A 16,077-nucleotide genomic window follows, 5' to 3' on the forward strand; every position below is an offset into this window, starting at 1 on the left:
AGCAAGTTTTCTAGCTGCCCTAATCCTATGCTTCCATATCTCCTTACTCGAAAAGATCAGGTCTCTCTAACCCTATAAACCAAGAAGCCTCATGGGATATGGACTGTATTACCACAAAAGGGCACTCACTGGCAAAACAGGAACATTAGAAAAGGTGGTGTTTCCCTGGGTCTCAGTTTTTGTTTATTTGTTTGTTTGTTTTAAAGCAACTAATAAATCTACCAGAATTGGGAGGTAATGATGGTGAACACAATAAACCATGCATGTGCTATTATGAACATGTGCCCAACCTCCCTGATTATCACCAATTCCTTTTATATAACCACATCATAAGACATGGGAAGGGACAAGGATGTTAAAAATTCTTGGGCTCTGATCCAGACCTGCTAAATCAGAAACTCTAGGGGTGCAGGGCCCCTAGGAGATACATGTTGGAAGTTTGAAAACCACTGTACCAGCTCATTTACCAACTCTGCCTCGCCAGCCTGACGTCATCAACATTTCCCATTTTGTATTGAGACAGATCTCTTGAATCTAAGAGCTATTGTTGCAATCCAGTCTGTAGGGGGGAATTCCACAGCAAAGTTCTCCAGGAAGACAACAGAAATAATTCTTTCTAACTTTGGTTGTAAAGGCTCAGGAAGAAATTATCTGTAGCAACTGCTTTCCTGTCTGCAGTCTATAAGAATATCTGCAGAAGAGTCAGTAAAAGATCACAGAAAATCATCAGGAGAAACATTCACACGGAATAAAGAGAGTTGCATTTCACCCTGGCAGGCCCCTTTACAGATCAAGGTCAGGTCATTCAACTGCCAAGGCTCCTACAAGTTATGAATATTTCTAACAGGAATCTTAAAAGCTAAAGATGAATTTTCTGCCAGTTCCTGATTACACATTGTAGGATACAGACTAGCCTCAGATGCCATTCCTGGAACTCAAATGTTACACAAACCAGTTGGGTGAAGGCAGAATGCCAAAAGGAACACCTCCCTCTGCCAAAGACAGGGGTTCCTTATTATTCAGTAGCTAGAGGGCCTCAGAGAATCATATTGCAGCCTCAACTAGGTGGGTGCGCCTTATCATAGCTCCCCATGACAAGGAGGAGACTCACTCTCTAGGGAGGAGGTGGGGGTGGAGAATGGAAGCTTTCTAGTCAGATCACTGGCAAGATTCACTGTCTCTGGTTGCAGGGACAGGAGCCCAACCCAGCTGGGTAATTAGGTGATTTAAATTAGCTAGCATAAAATAAAGTTAACAGGATGCAGAGACTGCAGGACCCATCCATATAAATAAAACGTACCTTCACTTCTTTTTATCTTAATTCTTTATCTTTCGTCCTCTAAAACCCTGTTACTCATAAACACATTCAATCTATGACCAGCTTCAGCATCACCAGGAAGCTTTTCAGAAATATAAAGCCTTAGGCCTCACCCTGCTGCAATGAATCACAGTCTGGTTATAACAAGATCCCAGTAATTTGGTTTTTTGAATCAGTGCACTCTTTTAGACTCAACAGTATAAAAATTTTGAATAATCAGTAGCAGAGCTTGTAGCACCTGTGAGGAAATTAGGTTTACTTTGTCTGAAGAGAGAGCTGAGAGGTGCTTCCTGGTCCAACATTTGGAAAGCCATTATTAAGGATACAGTAGGAAGCTAGTAGCCACAATTGTTAGGGATATAAATATTTACAACAGTTAATTTAAGGACAAGAGAAAAAAAAAGCTTTTAGTATTAAAAGGACATGGATCAAAACGTAACTGCCATAAAATGTTGGGAGTTGTTAGTTCTGAAAGTTGCTTTCCTACAGAAAACCTTCCCTGACCAAGCCCTCCCTAACCACATTGGTTTACTTGTCTATTCTGAATCCTACACCATCTCATTCAACTGCACATGGTGATATATTTGTTTCCCTCCCTAAAATGTAAACTCCTAAGGACAAGAAAATGGTCTTTTTCAGTTGAACCCCCAGGATCCTGCTTGACACATAATGGGCCCTCAGTAAATTTTTAGTGAGTAAACAAAAATTATATTAGAAAGCAAAGAGTGTCAAATTTCAGACGTTCAGACGGTAAGTATTTATGGCAGTGATCATAAAGAAAGGTTTGGGGGGGAATACTGGAATAGTGTATGGTTTAAAGGAGAAGGGGCATCCTAAGCATCATACTCAAAGGTGTGGAAGTGGGAATATTTGTTTTCAGAAAACAAAAAGAACATTCAGGCTGCAGCAGGAGTCTCCTACACATAATGGAAAACAAGCTTGGAGAAGATAACAGGTACTAGCCTGTCAAGGGTCATGAACAATAGCAGAGTCCATACTCAGCTTGTAGGCCTTCAACAAGAAGACTCAAATCTTCCAGTAGACCTCAAAGATTTCCTTAATCCATACTTCTCTCCCATTAATGACAACAGAAAAGAGAACAACATCCCTTCCATCAACCCAGGCCTGTAGGCCCAGCCCATGCCCCAGTCCCCCCACCCAAACAGTGAAAAGGATAGCCCTAATTAGCATCAGTGAGGTCCCCCTGATCTCAAAAGATTAAATTGAAGTAAAAGGAGCTCCCTATATATCTGGATAGTAAATGGTAGACCATTTACAATTTCTGAAGCTTGCAAGGGAGGAATGTGAGCAAAGCAAAGCAAAGCAAGGTTTTAGGAAGACTAATCTTGTAACTCATTGGGGGCTGAATGGGGCGGGCACAGGGACAGAAGTGGATAGGGATCTGAGAGGTAATTTCAACAGTATAGACAACCTGAATAAGGTTGGCTACATCAGGAATTAAGAGGAAGGGCTAGATATAAGAGTTAAAAACTTCATCAGGGCTATGGTAAAGAGGTAGGGGAAAAACCGGAGTCTTCCTTCAAGTCACCAGCAAAATGAGGGGGACATCAATTGAAACAGAAATTTCTTAACAAGGGATATGATTTTAAAGAAAAGATAACGGGTTTGGCAGCAAAATCAGGAAAGATGGCATTTAGCATCCATATTTACACGTTTGTGTCTACATGTTCAAACAGAGAAAAGTTGTTGATTAATCTATTTTCCTACATAATTCTTAGCAGCTTTCAAATCTATATAGATAACTTTAGATCTCAGATAATGAAATATGGACTTCTTACTGATGCCAGTCATTGAGTTGGGGCTCATCTATTCTTTACATTTCCTTCCCACTGTCAGGAAGATATCGTCCTAACACTGTCAGCCTTGCGGGTTAAAGGAACAGGACATAGTGTTTCCTCCACAATTTCCTGCCTGGTTATTTCACAATTTGATAATCGAAGTAAAAGGAAAGTAAGCTGCAAACACAACCCAAAAAGAATCAAGACTGGGCTCTACCTCCCCAGGCCATCCTTTCCAAGTCTGGATGAGGTAAGGGCAGAGAAAAGTAAAGCCAGAAGTAAATTCCCACTGATTAGGCAGCTGTCTTCAATTCCACACATCAAGGATCTACATACACATTTGGATCTGCACATCTGATTACTTAACGCCATCACTTTTAAAAAAATTACGTATTTTGGGGGGCACCTGGGTGGCTCAGTTGGTTGAGCGTTCGACTCTTGGTTTCAGCTCAGGCCATGATCTCATGGTTCATGGGTTCAAGCCCCAAGTCAGGCTCTGTGCTTACAGTATGGGGCCTGCTTGGGATTCTCTCTACCCCTACCCCAATCATACTCACTCTCTCAAAAATAAACTGTAAAAACAATTTTTTTAAATTATGTATTTTTTATGTTATTTGCTATATAGGCACAGTACGCCCTCCCCTGTAAGTACATGAAATTTCTCTTTTAGGTAAGATATCACACGAAGGAGGGTTTCTCTTTTAGAAGGAACTGTCTCTTTAAAAAGACTCATTTAATCTATCTCCCCTAGGAGTTTTTCAGAACATAAAACTGCACAAGGCCGAGCCAGACATCACCAACAAAACATCCCTGTGAACCTCCATTAACCTGAAAAATTCCAGCAAAGGGAGGGGAGAACAAGGAGAACAGAGAAAGGAAAAGGAGAAGCACAGTGAACTGAGGAGCACTTTCAAAGCATTGAATCCTGTCCTCTTTGTTGATGAATCTAGTTATCTTCTTCCTCTCTTATCTGAGCCCCCGAAACATAGAATGTTCCATGTAATTCCTCCTAAACTTGAATAAAAAGGTTATTCCAGTGTCCTCACCTTCAAAGTTTCTTTCTAATTTTCAAGTCACAACATGTAAATCTGAACTTCTGAGATCTTTCTCTTCCTCTTTCTACCACTCCTGGACCAAACTGAGCAGAACCTGCTAGTCCTCAGGATGTTGTTATAATTCTCCTACAAATGCTGTCTCATTATGACTTAGTGATTATGTGTTTCCTTTGGCTGCTTTCATATTCATCACAGAATGAACAGAAAAAACTACTGTTAAGCACTTGAAGGATGAACACTACATAGAAACATAAAAATGTTTTTTAATAAGTTATGTATTATTACATGCTAACTACATAATATTGGTTCACAATTTTCACCAGGAAAGTGTTTACATTTAGTTTCACCAGAAAATGTTCTACTCTGTTATTTCAGCTCCTTTACTGAACTTTTGATTTAGGGGTCAGGTTGAAAACCATAAATCAAATCAATAAAAAATGGTTTAGAAACCACTCTTATTCTTGTTTTCATGTCCTCTTTTCAATTACCCAGTACGTGGAGAATTTTCTCCATTTTCCACTCAGATGATTTTCCTGGGAACTATCTTTAAAATGAGTAAGTTATCTCTCTACTACTCTTAGGGAATATGGCACAACTGTAAATGGGTATATGTGGCCATTTTCATCCTTGAATAACGAAAGATGCATATATTTGTGGCATGTTTTTAGGTTTTCCAACTGTAGGCTCTTGCACAATTATTGTTAAGTATGTGCAGAGCCAGGGTGACAGAGCATAAAAGCCAAGAGATAACACTGAGTCTGCAGCAAACTTATCTGACCTCAACAAAAATCAGGTTCTTCAAGTGTGACCTCTACGTGCTAAGAGGCAAACCAGATCATCTGCTAGGTCTTCTCTATTCCTAACTGCTTTAACTAAAAAGAAACGTCAATGTTTCAGTAATATGTAAGCCGTGGATGGCTGATGTTCTAATTATAGTGTAACAGCAGAAATCCTTCCCCTCAAAGAAAGGTATATACATTAGTTTTTAAATATATATTAATCTTTAATCTTCTTTTGAGTGACAGACTAAAGGTTAGAACATACCTTATTTTCATTTTAAACATTAATGGATTTTATTATCTTGATTTCAGTAAAAATAATCTTTAATTTCACACATGTATATAATGCATTAACTTTCTTGAATTAAACACTTTGATTAATAAAACATACAATACAAATAAAATCACTACAATAAGGGATAGCACAGCAGGAGTATGTTACCAAAAAAGGAAAGGAAATGAAAAAGAAACCTGCAGCATAAAATGCATATGGTTAGTGTTTTACTCTTTGGGTCATGAATTTAGAGGTGTTAACAACCAAGCCTTTAAAACTACCAAGCTGGAATTCTATGGCTTCAGAAAAAAGAAACCACAGAGAAATACCCAGCTTCCTTGAAATATAAACTGAAGGATGGTTTAAAAGCTGATTTGAGGTGACACTGTCAGGAAAGAATACCAGGCTTTAGTGATGCACTTTGAAAAACATGCCCACTTCATTTTCCAGGGGCAACCTTAACCTTTTAAATACCATTTCCATTTCCTTCCCTAGATACGCATTTGTTACTAGGATTCTCTAAACTGCAGACTGACAGTTAAAAACAAAATCAGGATCAGTACCCCGAGGCTGCTATTTAAGATACAGTCATTACAGGACTACTCCAAAAATGGTTTAAAAGACAAATGGAAAAGGGGTGCCTGGGTGTCTCAGTCAGTTAAACATCTGACTCTTGATTTGGGCTCAGGCCATGATCTCATAGTTTCTGAGATCAAGCCCTGATTGGGCTCCGCACTTGACAGCACGAGCCTGCTGGGGTTTCTGTCTCTCCCTCTCTCTGTCCCTCTCCCGCTCGTGCGCACATGCACGCTCTCTCCCTGTCTCTCAAAATAAAATAAACTTAAAAGAGAGAGAAAAAGAAATTGTAAAGGGATTGTTCAACATTCTATAGGGGCCACAGAATAACCACACAACTTGTTGACTATGCCACAGCGAACAGCACCATACTATTAGGCATCTCCCACAGCACTCTGGGTTGTGGGAGAACTCCTAGCCTGTAAATAAGGATGATCATGCCCTCCAGGGTTCCTGGTGCAATCCTGATGTCATAAGAGGAGCCTGAGGCTGATCACAGTCCAATAGGCACTCTTGTCACTCTAGCTTAGCTGGGAGAATCTGGTTCAATCATGAGCTGCTCCTAGGTGGAGAGGAATAGATTGTGATAAAAATGTCTCCCGATACAAGCACTAGCTAAAATAAATACCAAACATTTAATTACCAGCAATTTTGCTTTCTTAAAATCTGGTTTGAGAATGATTCCCTAAAATACTTTTCAAGAAATGTGGACCAAAACCTTTTTGTTAATACATACAGAAAAGCATTCTATTAAGCTTAGAAATGTCTCCAAATAAAAGAGCCCAAATGTCCATCGATGGATGAATGGATAAAGATGTGGTGTATGTGTGTACACACACACACACACACACACACACACACACACACACACAATGGATTACTACTCGGAAATCAAAAAGAATGAAATCTTGCCATTTACAACTACGTGGATGGAACTAAAGGGTATTATGCTAAGCGAAATTAGTCAGAGAAAGACAAATATATGACTTTACTCATATGAGGACTTTAAGCTACAAAACAGATGAACATAAGGGAAGGGAAGCAAAAATAATATAAAAATAGGGAGGGGGACAAAACATAAGAGACTCTTAAATATGGAGAATATAAGAGGGTTGCTGGAGGGGTTGTGGTGGGGGGTGGGTGGGCTATTTGGGTAAGGGGCATTAAGGAATCTACTCCTGAAATCACTGTTGCACTATACGCTAATTTGGATGTAAATTTAAAAATAAAAATAAATAAATAAAATATATTAGATAGGGGGGGTGGGAGAAATGCTTCCAAATAAAATATAGCAGGTTGCCAATCCAGTTTTGTCATTGTAGCAAAGTTTATTGTGTTGAAAAATAAAACAGTTTTCAATAAAGTTAGGGTTGACCCAACATCCTTTCTTCCCTTTATGTAACTCATTAGTACCACACAAAGGCCACTAGAAATAAAGGAGTTGGGAGGGCTACATGAGGGTGCTTCATATTTAGACACACATACACACATGGATGCTTCACATTTACACACACACATATTTACACACGTTTTTACATATTTTTTAAAAAATATAAAACTGCTATGCCATTTATTTCAATAAATATTGAGGACTTATTATGTATCATATTATTTTAGGGGCTGGATGAAGATAATCTAATAGAATTAGTTAATATTCAAACTGTAAATTCTATTGGTTGCTTCTCTTTTTACCTGCTGAGTGAAACTTTTCTATACAGATAAAGGCAGAAGGAATTAATACCACAAGAATTAGGATAAAGGCAGGGACTATTTTCTGAAGAGTACAACTAAAAGTTAGTGCATGCTAAATGTTAAAGTCAGTGCACAGACATTAAAAGGGCTACAGAACCAGAGAAATAGATACCTCATGCAGGCTGGGGCAGTCAGAAATTTAAGGCACAAGCACATGAAAGACTCCAATGAATAAAGAGGAGCAAAGGCATCCTAAGTTGGAGGGAAGGGAAGCAGTATAAGCAAAGGCTTGGAGATAGGAATTGAAGTGTTGTGGAAGGTGCTGGAGGCAGGGTGGTGGTGGGGATTTCTGTGTGATGAGAGGCTAAGAGTGTCTACCAAATTAGAGACAGATCCCTCTCTTGGAGGGCAGCCATGGCAGAAAAGACAATCATCCATCCATGATAGGAAATGGGGATACCCACTCCTCTCCTTGGCTTTGCCAGGTTCTAACACTAGAGTAGGGAACCTAGTCGGGGAGCTGGGCCAGAGGAGTGGGACTCATTGATGAAGACATAAACACCTCATCCTTTGACTATCTTCTTAATCAGGATGACCATGTGTTTTTCAGTCTACTATACATGCCACATTGCTCCTGCCAATATCTCTTTATCATAATCCTAACAGCCACTGAAAAGGTGGTGGGCCTTTTGGAAAATACGATCATTCCCTCTGCCCATGCTCTGCTCTTGATTGTGAGTCAGTATGAAACTACTATGGTATAATACCTATTGTATTCTGTCTTGACATCCATGGAAAACGAAGAGGATGCCAAACGGCCTGACTGCAAGTTGCCCTTCCTATTCTGTTCCCACAGATAGGGTGCCCTAGCCAAACAACCTTTTTTATCACAAGGGCAGTTCTGGCTACACCTGAGTAGAGGATTTTAGTTCCTTGCCAACATATGGAATTATTCAAACCAGCCAATCATATCCTCCCATGGGAACCAAAGGGGACCCATTATCTTGATACTGTATAGCCTGCTTTCCACGGCCCCTGGTGACTCATTCTGTTCCAAAGTGCAAGCTCAGTGTGGGCCTATATGGAGGGCTATGTCCTCCTCCCCTGTATATGTGACCAACCAATTACTGTCTATCTCATCTGTCAGGTGTCATGCGTTTGACCATCTCCATAATGGAAGGACAGAAATCCCTCCCTTACCAACAGGGTGAATAATAAATAATTAAAACATCAGTAATTAAGTTATTAATTAGATTATAAATTAAACACTAAGTTTTATTAGAAATTACATAACATATTATAAATAAATGTTAGATAACAAATTATTAATCAATTAATTAAAAATAAACCACCGCAGAGGGTGCCATTTTCTGGGATCCTTAAGTACAAAGCAGTTGCACTGGTAGTTTTGGATATAATTATCCTAATAAATCCCATTGAAGGGTGTATCAAGTTAGCTTCATGTACACCTAGTTATATTTAGTATATGCATCTGAAGTCTGTCATGATAAACTTCAGCAATTTTCAAATTAAAGGTATTAATGCTATGTGTTACAGAAATGACATATTCCATGCTACAGAATATTAAATGTTACATTAAATACAGACCCCACTATAATAAAGTAGTAGGGAATTACAAGGAAACCAGTAGTTAAACTCAAGAGACATCTGCTTTCAGTCCCAGATCTTATTTTAGCCAAGCCTACTTGAGTGTTTCCATTTTCTAATAGGAACTACAACCTGTAATTGGGATTTCCCACGGCCATGGGGAAAAGGATAGGAAGCTTCTTGGGAACCCATAAGTAGTCAAAGATGAGGAGGTTAAACTGTCACTCATGAACACATCAGTTCACTTCCTTACTTAAAACTAAACATGAACAATTCTACTTATCATTTGTCTTCTTCAGGTACTGTCCACAAAAGAACTGTCCTAAAAATCTACTCCAGGCCCCCTATGAATCATCAATAATCCCAAAGACTCATCTGGAACCCATTTCTTTCTCAGAGCGTGCTAAGGACACAGTCCTATTCTTTCAAGACTTGAGAGGCAGTAGAGGGCATCAGGAAAGGACATGGGTTTTCTTCCTCCATTCTTCCTCCCATGCATCAGTGTATCTTTCTACTAGTTAAATTATTAACTTGTTCTGTGTTTCCTTTTTCTTTTTCTTTCTTTCTTTCTTTCTTTCTTTCTTTCTTTCTTTCTTTCTTTCCTTCTTTCCTTCCTTCCTTCCTTCCTTCCTTCCTTCCTTCCTTCTTTCCCTCCCTCCCTCCCTCCTTTCTTTCTTTCTTTCTTTCTTTCTTTCTTTCTTTCTTTCTTTCTTTCTTTCTTTCTTTCTTTCTTTCCTTCTTTCTTTCTTTCCTTCCTTCCTTCCTTCCTTCCTTCCTTCCTTCCTTCCTTCCTTCCTTCTTTCCTTTGCTTCCTTGATTGGGAAACCAAGAAACATCTTAACATTTCTATCAAACTTGTATAGATAGCATCTTTGAAAGCTAGAGTCAGGGCAAATGGAAGGGGAGTAAAAATAAGCATGCCATTTTAGAAGTGAGATACACAAATTCCCTTTAGACAGGGTCAAAAGCATTTCATCATAGCTTCATACATTCCCAGGAGCAAAGAGGAAGCAGCAGTGAAGCGAACAAAAAAACACCTAAACCTAAGACAAACTTGCATTTGAATCTAGGCTCTACTTCTCACCTGGCTGTGTGTAAATGGCTGCCTATTTAGGCTCTTTTATTTTATACTTCTCTAAACTATAAAACAGATAACACTACTGGCTATGAAGATTAAATTGGATAATATGAACATGTCTGGTACATGCAACGGACAGGAAATAAAAGAGAATTTTTTTTTTTTTTAAGAGAGAGGGAGTGGGGAGAGGGGCTGCGGGAGAGAGAGAATCTTAAGCAGGGTTCAATCGACAACACAGTGCTCAATCCCACAACCCTGGGATCATGACCTGAGTTGAAACCAAGAGTCAGACACTCAAGTGACTGAGCCACCCAAGAGCCCCGAAGGTAAACTCTTAAAAAAACCAGACATGAGAAGAAGTAGAACTTAAGTGGAATGGCAAAAGGAACTGGAAGGTTTTGTTCTTGTTCATCCTTGGTAACCTAGAATTTAGTATGATACCTGATCTCTCTTTCCTGCATGGATGAATAAATTAGTGGACTTTATCCTAATATCTCACACAAAAATAGTACAGTATGAACAGACAAGTCCAGTCTGCTTCTTTTTGTAAGGCCCATGAGCCAAGAATGGTTTTTACATTTTAAATGGTGAAAAAAAAATCAAGAATAATGTTTTGTGACATGTGGAAATACACAAAACTCAAATTTCAGTGTCTACAAATAAAGTTCTATTGGAGCATAGTCAAGCACATTTGTTTTTGGACTGTCTATGGCTGCTTTCATGCTATATCCACAGAGCTGAACAGTTGCAACAGAGATTACATGGTAAAAATATTTACCATCTGACCCTTTGTGGAAAAAGTTGGCTGACCCTTGCTTTAGTAGATTACCCAGAAGGAGCAGAATATCTGCTTTGGAACAAAATGGCCTCTGTTTTTTTGTTTGTTTTTTTAAATGTTTTTATTTATTTTTGAGAGAGTGAGAGACAGAGCACGAACAGGGGAGGGGCAGAGAGACAGAGAGACACAGAATCCCAAGCAGGCTCCGGGCTCTGAGCTGTCAGCACAGAACCTGATGTGGGGCCTGAACCCACAAACCATGAGATCATGACCTGAACTGAAGTTGGACACTTAACCAACTGAGGCACCCAGGTGCCCCCAAACTGATTCTGTTTTAATCTTAGCTCTTCCACTTACTATCTAAGTGAAAATGAGTGATAAGCTCTTAACTTCAATTTGCCTCAGTTTCTTCATCCATAAAATGGGGATAATAATAGTGCCTACCTGAAAGGGCTTTATGAGAATCAAACAAATTTATATGAATAATGTACTGACAACAATGCCTGGTATTTGCATGCATGCTCTCTCACTTCGTACATGTAGAGTGTCATCTGTAATATTAAAAAAACAATTAGTCCAGATACTTAAAAGTCTAGACTCGGGTAAAAAAATGACTTCAGACAGAAGCTTCTGCATTATCAGTCATGTGAAACAGCTCATCATCAGTGTACATGGCTGAGTAAAGAACTCCTGCAATGAGATCATATGAGCCATGATTTTGTAGCAGGTCACCCCTACTCTTGTTATAAATGTTTTACTTCACTGCTTCTTTTTGGGAGTTTATTACTTGTACAGTAATATCCTGAAGCTTGGAATAATCACACTTTTACCCATATCACAACACTGTTTCCTATTTCTAAAAGAATTTCAGTCACCACCTAATTTAGAGGTGTCCTATTAGATCTCAAGATACTTTTAAAAGCACCTTTCTAAACACTAGCTTTATCCCTCTTTGGTAAATAAAGATCACAATGAGCAACACAGGCTACAAAGACCTCTGAAAGTTATAAAAAGCACATGTCACTTATGCATTGAAGTTGCTGATTCTTTTAGTTATGTGAACTTTACTTTGTAATGTAAAGCAAGGTACCTGTATTTCTTTTCTAATTACAGATGTTCATCCTACAGTAGAAAGTCTAGTAGACAGCACTTCAAAACCTTGATCCCCTGCTCTGAGCCACTAGCTAAAGGCACCAAAAAAGGAGAGGAAGGAAGTAAGGACAAATTAAGGTACCAGAAAATAGTAAGAAAAGAGGGAAAGAGGAGAGATACAAGGAGCAAGTAGAAAGACAAAGCGTTATCCAGGAACGTGATCCACTCTTCCATCTGTGACATGTGCCTGTACTACCCTAGCTGTTCACTGAGTTCCTGGTGAGTTAAGCTTTGTGTTAGGCACCGAGGTAACACAAGAAGGAAGACTTCCTGCCTAGGGGAAACAGTTCTGACAGCCTTTGCCTTTCTCAAGTACCTCCAAGATAAGGCCTCCTGGGAACAGAGATTAACTACCCCTAAAATTTCCATTTATTCTAAAACTTTCCATATCAAAAAACAAAACAAACGAATCCCCAGAAAACCTTTTCTCTCAACTAGAATGGAGGGGGATAAGGAGAGGGAAAGGAAGGAACATTTTACTTTTCGCTTTATGTACATTTAACTTTAAAAGAAAAAAAAAAGGATTCTATGTAATGCTTATAATTTAAAAACTTAATACAGAAAATCCCCATTCTCCTTCCCCCAAGCTTACTAATTTCAATTATTTCAAGCATTCCTCATATACAGTATATATATACATACATATATATATATGTGTATATATATATATGTATATATATGTATGTATATAATACTTAGGAAGAAAAGATCAAAGATAAGGGGGAAGGATGGGCTGGAGACAGCCATCCCTATCTAAGCCTCCTATAAAATGCAAAACAAAACAAAACAAAAATCAGACCATGTTGACATGTAAATTACAGCAGTAATTTTCAGTATACTTCCTGTAGACAGACTATAAATGAACACACTTCCAACCCTCTAAATTGTCTACCACCTGTCAAGGAAAATGATAAATTCCCTGTATGGTAAACCCAAGGAAGAAAGAACATCTTTACCCTAACATCAGGTAAGTATAGTAAGATAGAAGCTACTGTAAACTCCAACAAACCCTACTCACAGTCACAGATTTTAACTTATGGAATCAACCCACAGGGCATTAGCAGAAAAGCCAGCAGACATATTTACTGGAGCCAAGACTTCAACAAGCAGGCTGAAAAGACAGTAATCTGTAGAGTACAGGAGAGTATGCGAAAATACTTTGCTCCTTAGCAGTGGGAAGGGCTCAGTAAGAATTAAAGATGCTTAGAATTACTACTATTGAGAATCAATCTAACAAGGCTACATTCAATGGAACGGTTAAGATCTCATGTTAGCCCACTGTACAAAACCATCAACAGGTAATCAAGTAAACACTGGGTATGAAAACATACTTAAACTAATTTTACCATCAAAAAGCCCCTGAACCTATTAGAGCTAATGTATTTGCTTACTTTCTCAGTGTTTAAATTTTGCTCTACAAAGAGTTCATATATTTTAATGAGACCAAAACTAATTTCTTTAATAGTCACAGAAAACTTTCACCCTTCAGACCTTTATTTTATATTCTTTGCTAAAACCCTAGTACCAATTCTCATTTTATTTACTTATTTTTAAATATTTGTTTATTCTTGAGAGAGGGAGAGGGTGGGAGAACAAGCACAGGAGAGGGAGACAGAATCTGAAGCAGGCTCCAGGCTCTGAGCTGTCAGCAGAGCCCGACACAGGGCTCAGACTTACGAACTGTATGATTATGACCTGAGCCAAAGTCAGACGCCGAACGAACTGAGCCACCCAAGCGCCTCCCAATTCTCATTTTAAAAGTTTCTTTTATCCTTCCCCAAATATGGTACTTAGCATATACTTGGTATGCAGTAAGCACCTGTAATTGGAAACACAATTTAATATAACTGGAAACACAATTTAATACTAGGATGAAACGTGTAATCTATTAAATAGCTTTCTCAGGTTATCTGTACAAGTTCACAAACATATCCTATATTTTATTGGTCTTCTTAATAGCTAGAACATCAGCTTTTATCTGTTGTATAGTGAGAACACTAAAAGATAAGGGTAAAAAGTTTTCTTAAGTTAACATTTTTCCAGAAGATTTCATAGTTTAAAAAAAAAAATTTTTTTTAACATTTATTCATTTTTGAGAGACAGAGCATAAGTGGGGAAGGGACAGAGAGAGGGAGACACCGAATCTGAAGCAGGATCCAGGATCTGAGCGGTCAGCACAGAGCCTGACGCAGGGCTTGAAATCATGAACTGTGAGCTGAGCCAAAGTCAGATGTTCAACTGAATGGGCCACCCAGGTGCCCCAGATTTCATAATTTTTTTTGTTTAAGATTCCTATATTTTTCTCATCTGGATACCCGACTACTCGAGATTGGTGTTGATAATATACTTTATTTGCAGACAACAGAGTTTAAATAACATATTTCAGCAGACCAGATGTTCAAATCCTAAAATAATGATATGGGTAATTGACCCCATAAGAGAAAGCACATTTTCTATAGCTAAATCACTCTAATCATTTCCTCATATATATAAAAATTGCACAAGGCCTTCACCAAGCTCTTGATTTTGGGACATCCTAACAGTTTGGCTAACTCCTTTGGGTACCTACAAACCACTTAGATTTTTATTTTTTAACTTTCAGTTTTCTTACTACATGTAAGACATAGAGACAGATCTTTCATTTAAGAAGAGTTTTATAAAAATATTTTTTTTAGTATTAAATTATCTGCATTTTCTGAATCGCACATCACATCACGATAGGCACCTTAAGATACATACTTTGAGAGACTGTTAAAAATTGCTTTTGATTCGTGTGGGAATTTAGGCCTATGGCTTCTTTCTGCAGGTTTGTAACATGACCAGTGGAATGAGTGGAATGGAAAGTTTCTTGCTTAACAATTCTACAACATGTAAGGATGCTCACTATCTAATAAAGACAGACTCATGTGAGGTCTTTTAGCCCAATTTCTCTTCTTCAAGGGAGCTTTGTTTTAGCAAATAGCAATAATTTTCCAAATCAGTGTAACAGCTTTCCAAAATTAACAGATGTTTCCTGTGCATTCTGGAAGCCTAGTCAGTGGGACACTGGTTTACTCAAAATGCAGCTGGATTCTGACCTCACACAAGTAAAAGCAATATATAACCTGACAACTATTTACTCAGATGTGACCACCTATTTTGTGCCAGGTATCTGCTGAGGCCAGGGACACAAAGATGCTTATAATATTTATTCTTATATTTCTTATATATTATGTTTCTTTTTTGGAGGGAGTGGTAGGGAGAGGCTAACAAACTGCTAGGATAGAATAATAAAGTAGTGCTGTGCAAAAGCAGACGAAGGAAAGGGGTGACCTGTACTGCTTGGTATACAATCAATACAGTAGATGGTAGCTATTACTTTTATTACACTGTAAACAGGGTATGTTAGGTAACATGCTATGGAAGGGAGTGGCAACACAAGTATCCACAAATTCACTTCCTCAGTCTTTCAAGAACTATTTACAATGTGCCTATTATACGTCAGGCACTGTTCTAGGCATGGGGGAGAAAGTGATGTAACAAAGTTAAATGCCTCACTCATTCATGCAGGTTGTATTTTAGTAGTGGAGAGAAGTGGGAAATAGATAATATATTGATGGGAAAAGAAAGTGTTATTAGAAAGAAAAACAGAACCGGGTAAGTGGGACAAGGGGATAGGTGGAAGAGGTAGGGGTATTTTCTTACCTTTCCTACACTAGAAAGGGAGTTCCGTGAAAGGTAACATTTGAGTTAGGTCTAGAAGGATGAAAGATAATCTGTCTGGAGGAGGGTGTGTCAGGTAGTAGAACAAAGCTATGAAAGAGAACAGGGTGCTTAGGAATGTTGGTCAATCTTATACAGGTAGGCAAACTCATGACATTACAAAGGCCAACTGGGGCCAGACCACAAAAAGTCTTATTTACTAAGGTAAAGAGTTTGAATTTTATTCTCTAGGGAGTAGGGCACCAAATGATGCTTAATTATGAGAT

At 38.5% G+C, this 16,077-nt stretch overlaps 1 protein-coding gene across 3 annotated transcripts in view; it reads right to left on the reverse strand.

Moving 5' to 3' along the window:
* Nucleotides 1–16,077, reverse strand: part of FGD6 (FYVE, RhoGEF and PH domain containing 6) — a 114,275-nt gene that overhangs the window by 78,279 nt on the left and 19,919 nt on the right. The window lies entirely within an intron of this gene.

This window comes from Acinonyx jubatus, chromosome B4, assembly GCF_027475565.1.
Source record: "Acinonyx jubatus isolate Ajub_Pintada_27869175 chromosome B4, VMU_Ajub_asm_v1.0, whole genome shotgun sequence".
In the NCBI taxonomy this organism is placed as follows: Eukaryota; Metazoa; Chordata; class Mammalia; order Carnivora; family Felidae; genus Acinonyx; species Acinonyx jubatus.